At 34.4% G+C, this 12,823-nt stretch overlaps 2 long non-coding RNA genes across 2 annotated transcripts; both read left to right on the forward strand.

Moving 5' to 3' along the window:
• Positions 1–1,884: 1,884 nt before the first annotated feature.
• LOC141646163 (uncharacterized) lies at positions 1,885–5,067 on the forward strand. Its single transcript, XR_012545393.1, has 4 exons — positions 1,885–2,037; positions 2,137–2,204; positions 3,340–3,426; positions 4,907–5,067. It is a non-coding gene; the product is annotated as an uncharacterized LOC141646163 (long non-coding RNA).
• Positions 5,068–7,949: 2,882 nt separating this feature from the next.
• On the forward strand, positions 7,950–9,479 carry LOC141646164 (uncharacterized). Its single transcript, XR_012545394.1, has 3 exons — positions 7,950–8,089; positions 8,189–8,256; positions 9,390–9,479. It is a non-coding gene; the product is annotated as an uncharacterized LOC141646164 (long non-coding RNA).
• The last annotated feature ends 3,344 nt before the right edge of the window (positions 9,480–12,823 follow it).

Below are 12,823 nucleotides of genomic sequence, written 5' to 3' on the forward strand. Positions count from 1 at the left end.
TCCCAAGTTATCCATATCTATAACAAAGTAATGACCAAAATTGTGCCAATAAAACAAATTCAAAGGCACAGGTAACAGAAGAATGCAGCTCAACTTAAGATGTGACATGATACCGTGACTCAGCCAAATACCTTTCAATCTTGCAAGACCAATTAGTTGGATTCTCGCGGATTCACTCATGCACTCATAAGGGGTAAGTTATATGTAAGATATATAGAAAGAATTAAGACACTCACTCAACTTATGAAACATGCATGCATTCTAATGTGATAGAAATTTCTCCAACTAATATGCATTTACAACAAAGATAAAAGTACATGTATCAAGGACAATGGGGTGGCAAATGAGCTAGGGTATTAGCCACCCCATTGTCCTTGATACATGTACTTTTATCTTTGTAATTATATGACAAAATAATGAAGATTCCAAGCAAATAAACACAATTACCAACCAATTTAATGCATGAATTCAACCCGAAAAGATGAACCCTAAATCTGAAATTTTCGAATTTAGGCCTTTAATTCAATAGTTAATGGGTTGAGAAGTAAGGAAATAGCAATTGTATACGAGCAATAGAAGATTTAAAATAATAAACACAAGATTCAACCAACAAACAGCAATTTTTCGGACCAATTATAACTAAAAATGGGACACTTACTTGAGTAAAGTTGAGCAATTAATCACACAAATAAGCACAAAGGAGTGAATTAATTCACAATAGAACAATTTAGCACAAATTATAATGAAGTTTGATGATGATATGAGAGATTTAGAGTAATAGGTGATGTGAGTTAAGGAGAGAAAAACAATATATACTACGCCAAATAATAGGTGCAACAACGGTTAGATAAGGTGATATACCGTTGTAATACAAAACACAGAACCGTTATTACATCGACCACTGTTATTTTGTGACCACGGTTGTTAAAAAAGCGGAACCGTTATGAAATGTAAATAACAGGTTCAAAAAACCGTAATACAATATTAATAACGGTTCAAAAACCGTTGTCTATAATATTGAAACCGTGGTAGTATTAGTTGGAATGCTCTTCGGAAACCTATGACAACGGTTTTACTGAAAAACAACCGTTGTAAAATATTAAATATGACAATGGTTTATACTTATTAAACCGTTTTAAATGTCATGAATTCGACAACGGTTTTATTTAGTTATATTATATTTTTGGCCGTAGCATTATGGATGAATATGTCAACGGGTTTCTATTTAAATGCGACCGTTGTAACACCCCGTATTTTATTAAGTTGGATAAAATTCTTTTAATTGCTATTTTGAATTTAATTACATCATTTAACGATTTATATATATATATGCTTAGCTAATTAATTAATTTCATCATAATTCGATACGTTAATTTTAATAATCATTAATAAGTTTATTTAAAGTTAGTTCGAGTTTATTTATTTAATAATTTCCGTTTCTTTACGAGTCCTTATGAAAGTTGTTTTAAGTGAACCCGAGATGGATTTTGGGAACAAAACCGTCCAATTAGCTATTTTGAGCTTATTTCACTAAATTAGCAATTTTTATTAATATCCGTTAGTTTCGCAAAAATCGCTAATAATTCCGATTCAAGCTGATATCGTATTATTTCCGTTAACTAGCTGAGTTTATTTTATTTTCACTCATTAAATTTATTTATTATTAATTCCGTTTTATTACTGAAACTTTTACTAAAAACCGATTTTTATTAACTCGAGACGGTTTTAAAAACGAACGAAATTACTTAACGATGAAGTAACGTACGTATAATTAATAGCTAGCAAGCTAGCTGGTGTCTCATTATTATTATTATTATATTTATTATTACTAATATTATGTTGTTGTTGTTAACCCGTCACTTTCCCCCTTCCATTTTTCTATTTTTTCTCTTTTTCAATCAACAGCAGCAACAACAATCAACAGCTCCATCACCAATTTTTTCCGTCAATTCAAACCCAGATCCCGCCTTCATTTCTCAACCAAACTCCATTATTTTTGTACCATTAGCTTCCTTGTCCTTTCCTCGTCCTTTTAAGGTAAGAAAGTCTCCTTTTTGTAGTGGTTTCGTCTTTCGCCGTCTTATAAAAGTGTCGTCTTTTAGCTTCTTTATTCCGTTTTCTTGCCCTTTTATGAAGGATTCGAAGACCCGGGGTGAGGCTCGTGCCTTGTGGACCATTTATTCGAAGAATAAGGAGCGTTTAAGGTAACGGTGATGGGATTACTCGACACTATGTCGAAATTTATCGTGCTATATGTGTTAAATTATATAAAGTGATGATCTATTGTCTTGCTATTATATAATAGTAGTACCTATAATAATTTTTATTGTTGAATTAGTTTTAATTTATTAATGGTGAGATGGGTTTGTTAAATTTTGGATGGTGCTAAAGTGGAGTTGATTAATTATGAGATGGAGAGTTGGTGAAGTATAATACTCCATAGCAAAGGTAGAAGGCGTGTCCGAATATACAACAAGTTATGGTTTGGTTTGCTAGACTTCCAAATATATGGGGGTTGTAGTAGTGCGAGATTTACTTAGCCTTGAATTTGTGTTTTTGAGTAAGAGCATTTGAATTTATTACCGAGGATGATACTTGGCATTTTCGTCGAGTTTTATATATAATATCATGGGTTTATGTGATATGGTTGACTCCAAAACAAGAGGCTGATTGTTTGTTCATAATGATAATCTATATGCTTGGATTGTAGGTTATTAGTTTGTTTGGGATTAAAGCAACTTCTTTTAGAAGCTAGCTAATGGCATTGCATAGATGAACGTGTGTGCTGGTATTTGAGGGTAGCTTAAAAATTGCGAGTTCTTTGTCACTATACTAAAGGTTTTATATCTCTAAGAATGGTTAGATGACTGCATAGCCCAGATTGGATCATATCGAGAGTTAAGATTTTGTAGTTTGCTCTTATATTGTGTTTGGCTTTGGTAAGTGGGTGAGTAGCTCGGAGTTTTACTCCGAGTGATGAGCAGTTCTTTAAAAGAATATTTGACATTATCGATATTGATATTGAGATGGAAATCTGGTTACTATGGAGTATTATATTATGAGGCGGAGTAATGAGTAGGACGGAGTAATGAGAGAGATGGAGTAGAGAGTTGAGATTGAATTAATTATTGGGACGAGAGTGACTATTATAATGTTGGCCTTTGTGGCTTTGGCCGTGGCCTAGGCAAGCGATGGCTGGCTAAGTCGCGAGTTTGGGCCGTATCTATAAATTGTTTTGACGCTAGTTTGGTTTATTTAAAATATAATTAAATTAATTTCCGTCTCATATTTTATATAAAGATAATTCGTTAATATCGTCCTTTCACATAATTATTTTAGGTGGCTCATGTGTGGTTGAAGATGAAGAGTAATTTTGGGTTTTAGAAGCTTTCTCAAGTTTATTACTTGTCTCTTTGCTAGCGTAAGGTAACTATTCCGAGTTACTCGACGAATTAATGTCACATTAGTAGTTAATGTGTGCCTGTTGTTTGAAAAGTGTTTAGGTGAATGAATAATGTTATTAGTAAAGATAATAAGGATGGTAAAATTGTGCTCATATTAATAGTTATCACATGTTAGGATAGTTTACAAAATGAAATTGTAATTATTAGGCTCAAATGAATTTTATAGCGATAATTGTAATGTTTTGTTGATTGTGTCGAAAAACCGAGCCTTAGTCCCTTTGTCGATGCGATGTCGATTAATTGAGTGATTGGTCACCGCAATTTGACCCGCACTGTCGCAGGGCTGGGGTTGCGGGTAAAAATTCGGTTGGATGAAATTTTGAATGAATTAGATAGTCGGCCTTTTTCTTGTTTTAGGCCATTCATTATATTTTTATCTCACATGTGTAATTAGTTGATTTAAGTAGCTTCTTATATTGTAAAAACGGCCCTAGATTCCCCGAAGCCTTTTATTTGGTTAATATTGTTAGAATTGGAAATTGGTATTGAGGATTCGTTGGTTTTATCTTTGATTAGACATTTATATAGCCTTTCACATGATAGAATATTAGATTTTATGTTGGTAAGTAGGACTTTTTGCCCTCTTAAGGTTAAGTGGGTGTCTTAATTGACTTGTGTGGTGAGTCGTGTGTGGTGTGGGCTAAAGTATTCAAGTCGGGACTAGTGGGACTAGGTCCTAGGTGAGTATTTCGGCCTTCATCATAGATAGGTCTTTATAGTCTCTGACGAGTATATGTTCACCGCTTGATAGCCTTTGTGTTCCTGACTAGTGGATTTATATCCAAGTTGGGGCATGACCTCGGTACTTATTTTGATAGTATGGGGTCACTTAAGTACTAGCCAACCCTTCGGTGGTGTCCTTAGGGTACTCACTTCACTTTGTTTTAAAAAAAAAGTTGTGGGTCTCAGGGTGCGGTGGTGTGTATCCGCATGTCTAGGTCTCTTGCAGATTTTAGGCTAGGGTTGTGTTGTCTCTTGGCCATGTTTTCTTAATAGTAACCGCTGAGCCAAGATACCGGTTCGATTACCTTCCCTACCTCGTGGTATAGACTCGAGTTACAAAGTGACTATTGACGGTGCTAAGAACTTATGCCTGTCTTTGATATATTTCCCTTTCTTGTATGGTGATTCTATGAATCATAGAAGGTGAGATGCAAGCCGGCTATGGTTGATAGAGTTTGGATTCCTGGATGTTATGTGATTCACATGATAGTGTAGTATGAGTCGGTCTAGTTTTCACATGCTAGGACTATGTGTTGTTATATTGTTGTTCACATAATAAGCACGATTGTCTAGCATCTATATGCTAGGGCATTGTGTGATTCGTATTCGCATTCTTATGTTTACATGTTATATTAATTATGACATTTCGTGGCTGGGAGAACTCGGAGTTACTCCCCACTGACTGTGGCTTTCGTATTTGTATAAAATGCGAATGACAGGTAGGTGATGCATATATGGGGTACATGGACGAGCTAGCGAGCAAAGTAACCTTGGGACCTAGACTGATTTTATTTCATTGTGACCCTTAAACCCTTTTTGTGTCACATACATTTTAGGGACATATGTCTCCCTCTTTTTCTTTGGTTTGTATCACTTTATTCTCGCGACTTTAGCATGGTTATGTAAATTAGTCTGTTAGCATTTGCGGTGTTGGCATCCTCCTTCTGGAAATGTTTGTGAATGGTTTAGAAAAGTTTTAAAAATGACAGGTTTTAATTAGTTGAACCAATTACAAACATATCCTGTCAGTTTTTCTGTAGAATTACGTGTTTACTTTTCCGCAATAAATGAGGGTGTCACAGTTGGTATCAGAGCATATTTGCTCCCGACGCACGTTTGTGCACCCCACTATAAATAACTTAACCTTAAAATAATAAACTTGAGAGACGGGTAAGATGGCTAGATTTAGGATCTTATGATGTAGTCTCTTTGTGTTTGCTCTTTGTTAGGTACTAACATGTTTGTTGATTGTCATTTAATAATTGTTGCGTTCTTAGATCAATGACCGTGAACTTATTTGTAGTTAATGGAGTTATTGCCCTTATTAAAAAAATTTGAACTGAAGGTTTTGAAAATATTTTAATGTTTTTCACTGGTTTTAACGTCAATTAGTGTTAAAGCTTGTTATTGGAGACGTCTGATAATTAGTTTTATCATTTGTTGGTGTAAAAATGTATTTTTATGTCTTTGAATTGGAATATTGATGTTCTTGAGTGATCGCCAAGAGTATCTCCGTTCCATTGAAAGGACACTTATATTTTAAAAAAGATCAAGATTTAGTGCCTTTTGCTGAGGATTGAAGATTTGTTCAACCTTTGAAGAATGCTTCTACTTCCTTGAAGATATTTCTCGTTCTTTTTGTATCTCGCCTTATTCTTAATCTCTTGGTGCCTATCCTTCTACTAAACTCTCTATTCTTTTTCCTAGGAAGTTACATTTGTATCCTCCCAACGTGTCCTTTCACCCTTGCTAATCCTCCCTTAACGCCTTTTAGATAGTTCTTTTTCTTTTGTGGGGTGTTAACCTTGGTTGGATAATTTGGCTTGTGGAGTTGTTTCTGGTTGACCTATAACCCCGGTTTTGAGAAGTTGTGATATTGGAAGGACTTAGGTTGAGTGTTGTTACCTTAGGAGTAAACACGGAGTAAGGTTTACGATGTGATTTTGGAAAGAGATACCTTTAGAATGTTGATAGCCATACATAAATTGATGTTACCTTATGACATTGTTGTTTGAGATTTGAGTATCTGACATTTCCTTGTTGTCTAATTTCCCTTTCTCCTTGATCATGAGCGTTACCGTTCATACCTCCTTTCCTCGCTTCATCTTGCTCCTCCTTTAAGTTTGACACTCGTATCTTGTGAAACTCTATCTTTGACATCCTTGTAATTTTGACTTCAATTTTTACCCTATGAAAGTCATTATAGCTCTCTTGTGGCTTAAGTTTGAGCTCTCTTAACATACTTTGTTTTTATGCTATCTAAGTTACTTTCTTTTTTGTACAACTTCTAAACTTTCAAGCTACCAGTTTCGATTCATTCTTAAAAGTTTATGTCACTTCTGCAAACCTAACCTATTTTTGAAGACTTGAAAATGAAAATTTGATTTAGTTCCCTATTCCTTCCTTGAATATAAACTCATTTATCGTAATTTTAATTACTAGACCCGAAATTTCTTTAAATTTTATCCAATTTCTATTAACCTTGATCTATTTATGACTTCTTTGTCAAAGTTTAATATTATATTTCCGAAATTTAACTCCCCTTTTAGTTTAAAGGTGAAACCTTTATTTCTACTTTGGCTTTTTGCAAAAGAACATTTGAGAAGATTACCTTTCTCTTATTTTGATTTTAACGTTGATCGGATGTTAGAACTAGTTATTGGAAACGTTTGATAACTTGTTCTACGATTGTCGGCGAATAGTTTTTGTTTTAAATTTGTCTCTGACTTGGAAAGTTAGCGTTCTTGTGTGCACGACAAGAGCAATTCCGTTCCATGAATGAGACTTATATTTTTGAAAACTCTTCATTAATGTTTTTGAAGGTATTTTGATTTTTGATTTATACAAATGATTTGCCTTTTGACCTTATCGTTGATTTGGAATGTGATGTTCTTGAATACGTAACGAGAACACTTTCGTTCCCTTGATGAGAATCTGGTTCTGTCGGAAAATTTTATTTGAAACTTTTGAAAGAATTTTGATTCTTACGATAAATAACCTTTAAAATGTTTTGGTTACCGATTCCAATTTCAGTTTTATTTTCATAACCTTCCATTTATACTTTCAAGTTTCGAGGACGAAACTTTTTAAAAGATGGGGTGATTGTAACATCCCGTATTTTATTAAGTTGGATAAAATTCTTTTAATTGCTATTTTGAATTTAATTACATCATTTAACGATTTATATATATATGCTTAGCTAATTAATTAATTTCATCATAATTCGATACGTTAATTTTAATAATCATTAATAAGTTTATTTAAAGTTAGTTCGAGTTTATTTATTTAATAATTTCCGTTTCTTTACGAGTCCTTATGAAAGTTGTTTTAAGTGAACCCGAGATGGATTTTGGGAACAAAACCGTCCAATTAGCTATTTTGAGCTTATTTCACTAAATTAGCAATTTTTATTAATATCCGTTAGTTTCGTAAAAATCGCTAATAATTCCGATTCAAGCTGATATCGTATTATTTCCGTTAACTAGCTGAGTTTATTTTATTTTCACTCATTAAATTTATTTATTATTAATTCCGTTTTATTACTGAAACTTTTACTAAAAACCGATTTTTATTAACTCGAGACGGTTTTAAAAACGAACGAAATTACTTAACGATGAAGTAACGTACGTATAATTAATAGCTAGCAAGCTAGATGGTGTCTCATTATTATTATTATTATTATATTTATTATTACTAATATTATGTTGTTGTTGTTAACCCGTCACTTTCCCCCTTCCATTTTTTTATTTTTTCTCTTTTTCAATCAACAGCAGCAACAACAATCAACAGCTCCATCACCAATTTTTTCCGTCAATTCAAACCCAGATCCCGCCTTCATTTCTCAACCAAACTCCATTATTTTTGTACCATTAGCTTCCTTGTCCTTTCCTCGTCCTTTTAAGGTAAGAAAGTCTCCTTTTTGTAGTGGTTTCGCCTTTCGCCGTCTTATAAAAGTGTCGTCTTTTAGCTTCTTTATTCCGTTTTCTTGCCCTTTTATGAAGGATTCGAAGACCCGGGGTGAGGCTCGTGCCTTGTGGACCATTTATTCGAAGAATAAGGAGCGTTTAAGGTAACGGTGATGGGATTACTCGACACTATGTCGAAATTTATCGTGCTATATGTGTTAAATTATATAAAGTGATGATCTATTGTCTTGCTATTATATAATAGTAGTACCTATAATAATTTTTATTGTTGAATTAGTTTTAATTTATTAATGGTGAGATGGGTTTGTTAAATTTTGGATGGTGCTAAAGTGGAGTTGATTAATTATGAGATGGAGAGTTGGTGAAGTATAATACTCCATAGCAAAGGTAGAAGGCGTGTCCGAATATACAACAAGTTATGGTTTGGTTTGCTAGACTTCCAAATATATGGGGGTTGTAGTAGTGCGAGATTTACTTAGCCTTGAATTTGTGTTTTTGAGTAAGAGCATTTGAATTTATTACCGAGGATGATACTTTGCATTTTCGTCGAGTTTTATATATAATATCATGGGTTTATGTGATATGGTTGACTCCAAAACAAGAGGCTGATTGTTTGTTCATAATGATAATCTATATGCTTGGATTGTAGGTTATTAGTTTGTTTGGGATTAAAGCAACTTCTTTTAGAAGCTAGCTAATGGCATTGCATAGATGAACGTGTGTGCTGGTATTTGAGGGTAGCTTAAAAATTGCGAGTTCTTTGTCACTATACTAAAGGTTTTATATCTCTAAGAATGGTTAGATGACTGCATAGCCCAGATTGGATCATATCGAGAGTTAAGATTTTGTAGTTTGCTCTTATATTGTGTTTGGCTTTGGTAAGTGGGTGAGTAGCTCGGAGTTTTACTCCGAGTGATGAGCAGTTCTTTAAAAGAATATTTGACATTATCGATATTGATATTGAGATGGAAATCTGGTTACTATGGAGTATTATATTATGAGGCGGAGTAATGAGTAGGACGGAGTAATGAGAGAGATGGAGTAGAGAGTTGAGATTGAATTAATTATTGGGACGAGAGTGACTATTATAATGTTGGCCTAGCTGTGGCCTGGCCGTGGCCTAGGCAGTGGCCTGGCTAAGTCGCGAGTTTGGGCCGTATCTATAAATTGTTTTGACGCTAGTTTGGTTTATTTAAAATATAATTAAATTAATTTCCGTCTCATATTTTATATAAAGATAATTCGTTAATATCGTCCTTTCACATAATTATTTTAGGTGGCTCATGTGTGGTTGAAGATGAAGAGTAATTTTGGGTTTTAGAAGCTTTCTCAAGTTTATTACTTGTCTCTTTGCTAGCGTAAGGTAACTATTCCGAGTTACTCGATTTAATTAATGTCACATTAGTAGTTAATGTGTGCCCTGTTGTTTGAAAAGTGTTTAGGTGAATGAATAATGTTATTAGTAAAGATAATAAGGATGGTAAAATTGTGCTCATATTAATAGTTATCACATGTTAGGATAGTTTACAAAATGAAATTGTAATTATTAGGCTCAAATGAATTTTATAGCGATAATTGTAATGTTTTGTTGATTGTGCCGAAAACTGAGCCTTAGTCCCTTTGGTCGATGCGATGTCGATTAATTGAGTGATTGGTCGGCCCCGCAATTTGACCCGCACTGTCGCAGGTGGGGTTGCGGGTAAAAATTCGGTTGGATGAAATTTTGAATGAATTAGATAGTCGGCCTTTTTCTTGTTTTAGGCCATTCATTATATTTTTATCTCACATGTGTAATTAGTTGATTTAAGTAGCTTCTTATATTGTAAAAACGGCCCTAGATTCCCCGAAGCCTTTAATTTGGTTAATATTGTTAGAATTGGAAATTGGTATTGAGGATTTGTTGGTTTATCTCTTTGATTAGACATTTATATAGCCTTTCACATGATAGAATATTAGATTTTATGTTGGTAAGTAGGACTTTTTGCCCTCTTAAGGTTAAGTGGGTGTCTTAATTGACTTGTGTGGTGAGTCGTGTGTGGTGTGGGCTAAAGTATTCAAGCTGGGACTAGCTGGGACTAGGTCCTAGGTGAGTATTTCGGCCTTCATCATAGATAGGTCTTTATAGTCTCTGACGAGTATATGTTCACTGCTTGATAGCCTTTGTGTTCCTGACTAGTGGATTTATATCCAAGTTGGGGCATGACCTCGGTACTTATTTTGATAGTATGGGGTCACTTAAGTACTAGCCAACCCTTCGGTGGTGTCCTTAGGGTACTCACTTCAATTTGTTTTAAAAAAAGTTGTGGGTCTTGGGTGCGGTGGTGTGTATCCGCATGTCTAGGTCTGCGCAGATTTTAGGCTAGGGTTGTGTTGTCTCTTGGCCATGTTTTCTTAATAGTAACCGCTGAGCCAAGATACCGGTTCGATTACCTTCCCTACCTCGTGGTATAGACTCGAGTTACAAAGTGACTATTGACGGTGCTAAGAACTTATGCCTGTCTTTGATATATTGCCCTTTCTTATATGGTGATTCTATGAATCATAGAAGGTGAGATGCAAGCCGGCTATGGTTGATAGAGTTTGGATTCCTGGATGTTATGTGATTCACATGATAGTGTAGTATGAGTCGGTCTAGTTTTCACATGCTAGGACTATGTGTTGTTATATTGTTGTTCACATGATAAGCACGATTGTCTAGCATCTATATGCTAGGGCATTGTGTGATTCGTATTCATATTCTTATGTTTACATGTTATATTAATTATGACATTTTGTGGTGGGAGAACTGAGTTACTCCCCATCGATCGTGGCTTTCGTATTTGTATAAAATGCGAATGACGGTGTAGGTGATGCATATATGGGGTACATGGACGAGCTAGCGAGCAAAGTAACCTTGGGACCTAGACTGATTTTATTTCATTGTGACCCTTAAACCCTTTTTGTGTCACATACATTTTAGGGACATATGTCTCCCTCTTTTTCTTTGGTTTGTATCACTTTATTCTCATGACTTTAGCATAGTTATGTAAATTAGTCTGTTAGCATTTGCGGTGTTGGCATCCTCCTTTCGGAAATGTTTGTGAATGGTTTAGAAAAGTTTTAAAAATGACAGGTTTTAATTAGTTGAACCAATTACAAACATATCCTGTCAGTTTTTCTGTAGAATTACGTGTTTACTTTTCCGCAATAAATGAGGGTGTCACAACCGTTGTCAATATATTTATTGACCACGGTTTTATTTTTAACCGTAATCGAATTTATAAATATTTTTTTAAGAAAATTGTTTTAGCAGATTCCAACAGTTGCTCAAATGCTAATTTTTTGCAATAGCAGTTTTCGCTGAAATGCTACTGCAAAATAGCATTTCAGCAGCTGCGCATTGCAAAAATTCAATCCTGTATCATCAAAATATTACGCAGATTGATCTATTCAACCCAGCATCAAAATATTATAAACAGGGTGACCAAAACTAAATACACATGGCTTTATATAAACATATACATAATGAGAGGACTATTAACCTTCCGTTAATGAAAGAAAATTAGTGGCCCACTTATTTCTCATGTCGGCGATGTCTTCCTTCGAATAGGTTGGGTCTTTGTTGTTGATTGAAAGTGAGAACTACAAATCAAAATATACTTAATCAAAATAGACAGAATAAGTGGAATATTACACAGAATTATGCCCAAGTTATGTTTGAAATAGTTATTAAAACACATTCACTGGTGACTCTATGCTGGTATATTTTCGGGTGATAATCTCCCACATGGACCGACAACAGTAAAAGGCGCATTGTCTGTCGTCTGGTTGTAGAGGAGACTATTATATAAATCACATACAAATAAGCTAAATTACCTCTCGCATAAACATAAATTAAATTATAGGAGTAATTATTAAAAATACACTTACTATTATCGGGACATTAGTTGGACTTGATGCTCCAATTGCTCGAAACACACTAATTCATAAATATATACAGGAAATTATAATTAGCATTTGGCTCAGTAATATTGATGGGACATTAAAAGGAGCCTAGTCTTCAAATGTCATACAATAACAAATGAAATTATAATGTAAGGTTGTAAACTTACTCGGTTATCATCTTTACAAATTTCTCAGAGGGACTATATCCGCAAGAGTCAATCCAGTACACTATGCGTTTTCTCACATTGATTGCCGCTAGCAGCCAATGCGTGCTATGAAATATTGAAAATTGAACTGTTAGTTCATATACATGCATGTAAGCGTGTTAATAAATGAATAGAATCATGATTCATTATAATAAAGTACTATACATACCGATTCTCATTGTATGAGGCAAACCATAGGCTTTTGGGCGTCCTCAACCGTTGGGCAATTTTATCGAGTTGATCTCCGTATGTGTATCCAAGCACCTTTAGAGAGAACACTTCAGGTGACAAGAATCCGTAGTCATGAGAAACGCAGTTTCCCTCAGTGATGTGTGTACACAGGTACTTATCACGTCAAATGGAACGAAGAATGTTATTTTCATTGATGATTTAAATAAACATCACTATTCGTAAAACCAAATGACAAGTTTTATTAATGAACTTACTTCATCCAAATTAAAATGTGCATATCATCTAACTCGTCAAGGTCGAGAAAATGACACAGTGATTCCCCATCCATTATAACAATTGTACCTTCGCCCACAACATCCTTTTCGATCTCAATCATGAGTAAAGACTC

Source organism: Silene latifolia, chromosome 3, assembly GCF_048544455.1.
Source record: "Silene latifolia isolate original U9 population chromosome 3, ASM4854445v1, whole genome shotgun sequence".
Lineage (NCBI taxonomy): Eukaryota > Viridiplantae > Streptophyta > Magnoliopsida > Caryophyllales > Caryophyllaceae > Silene > Silene latifolia.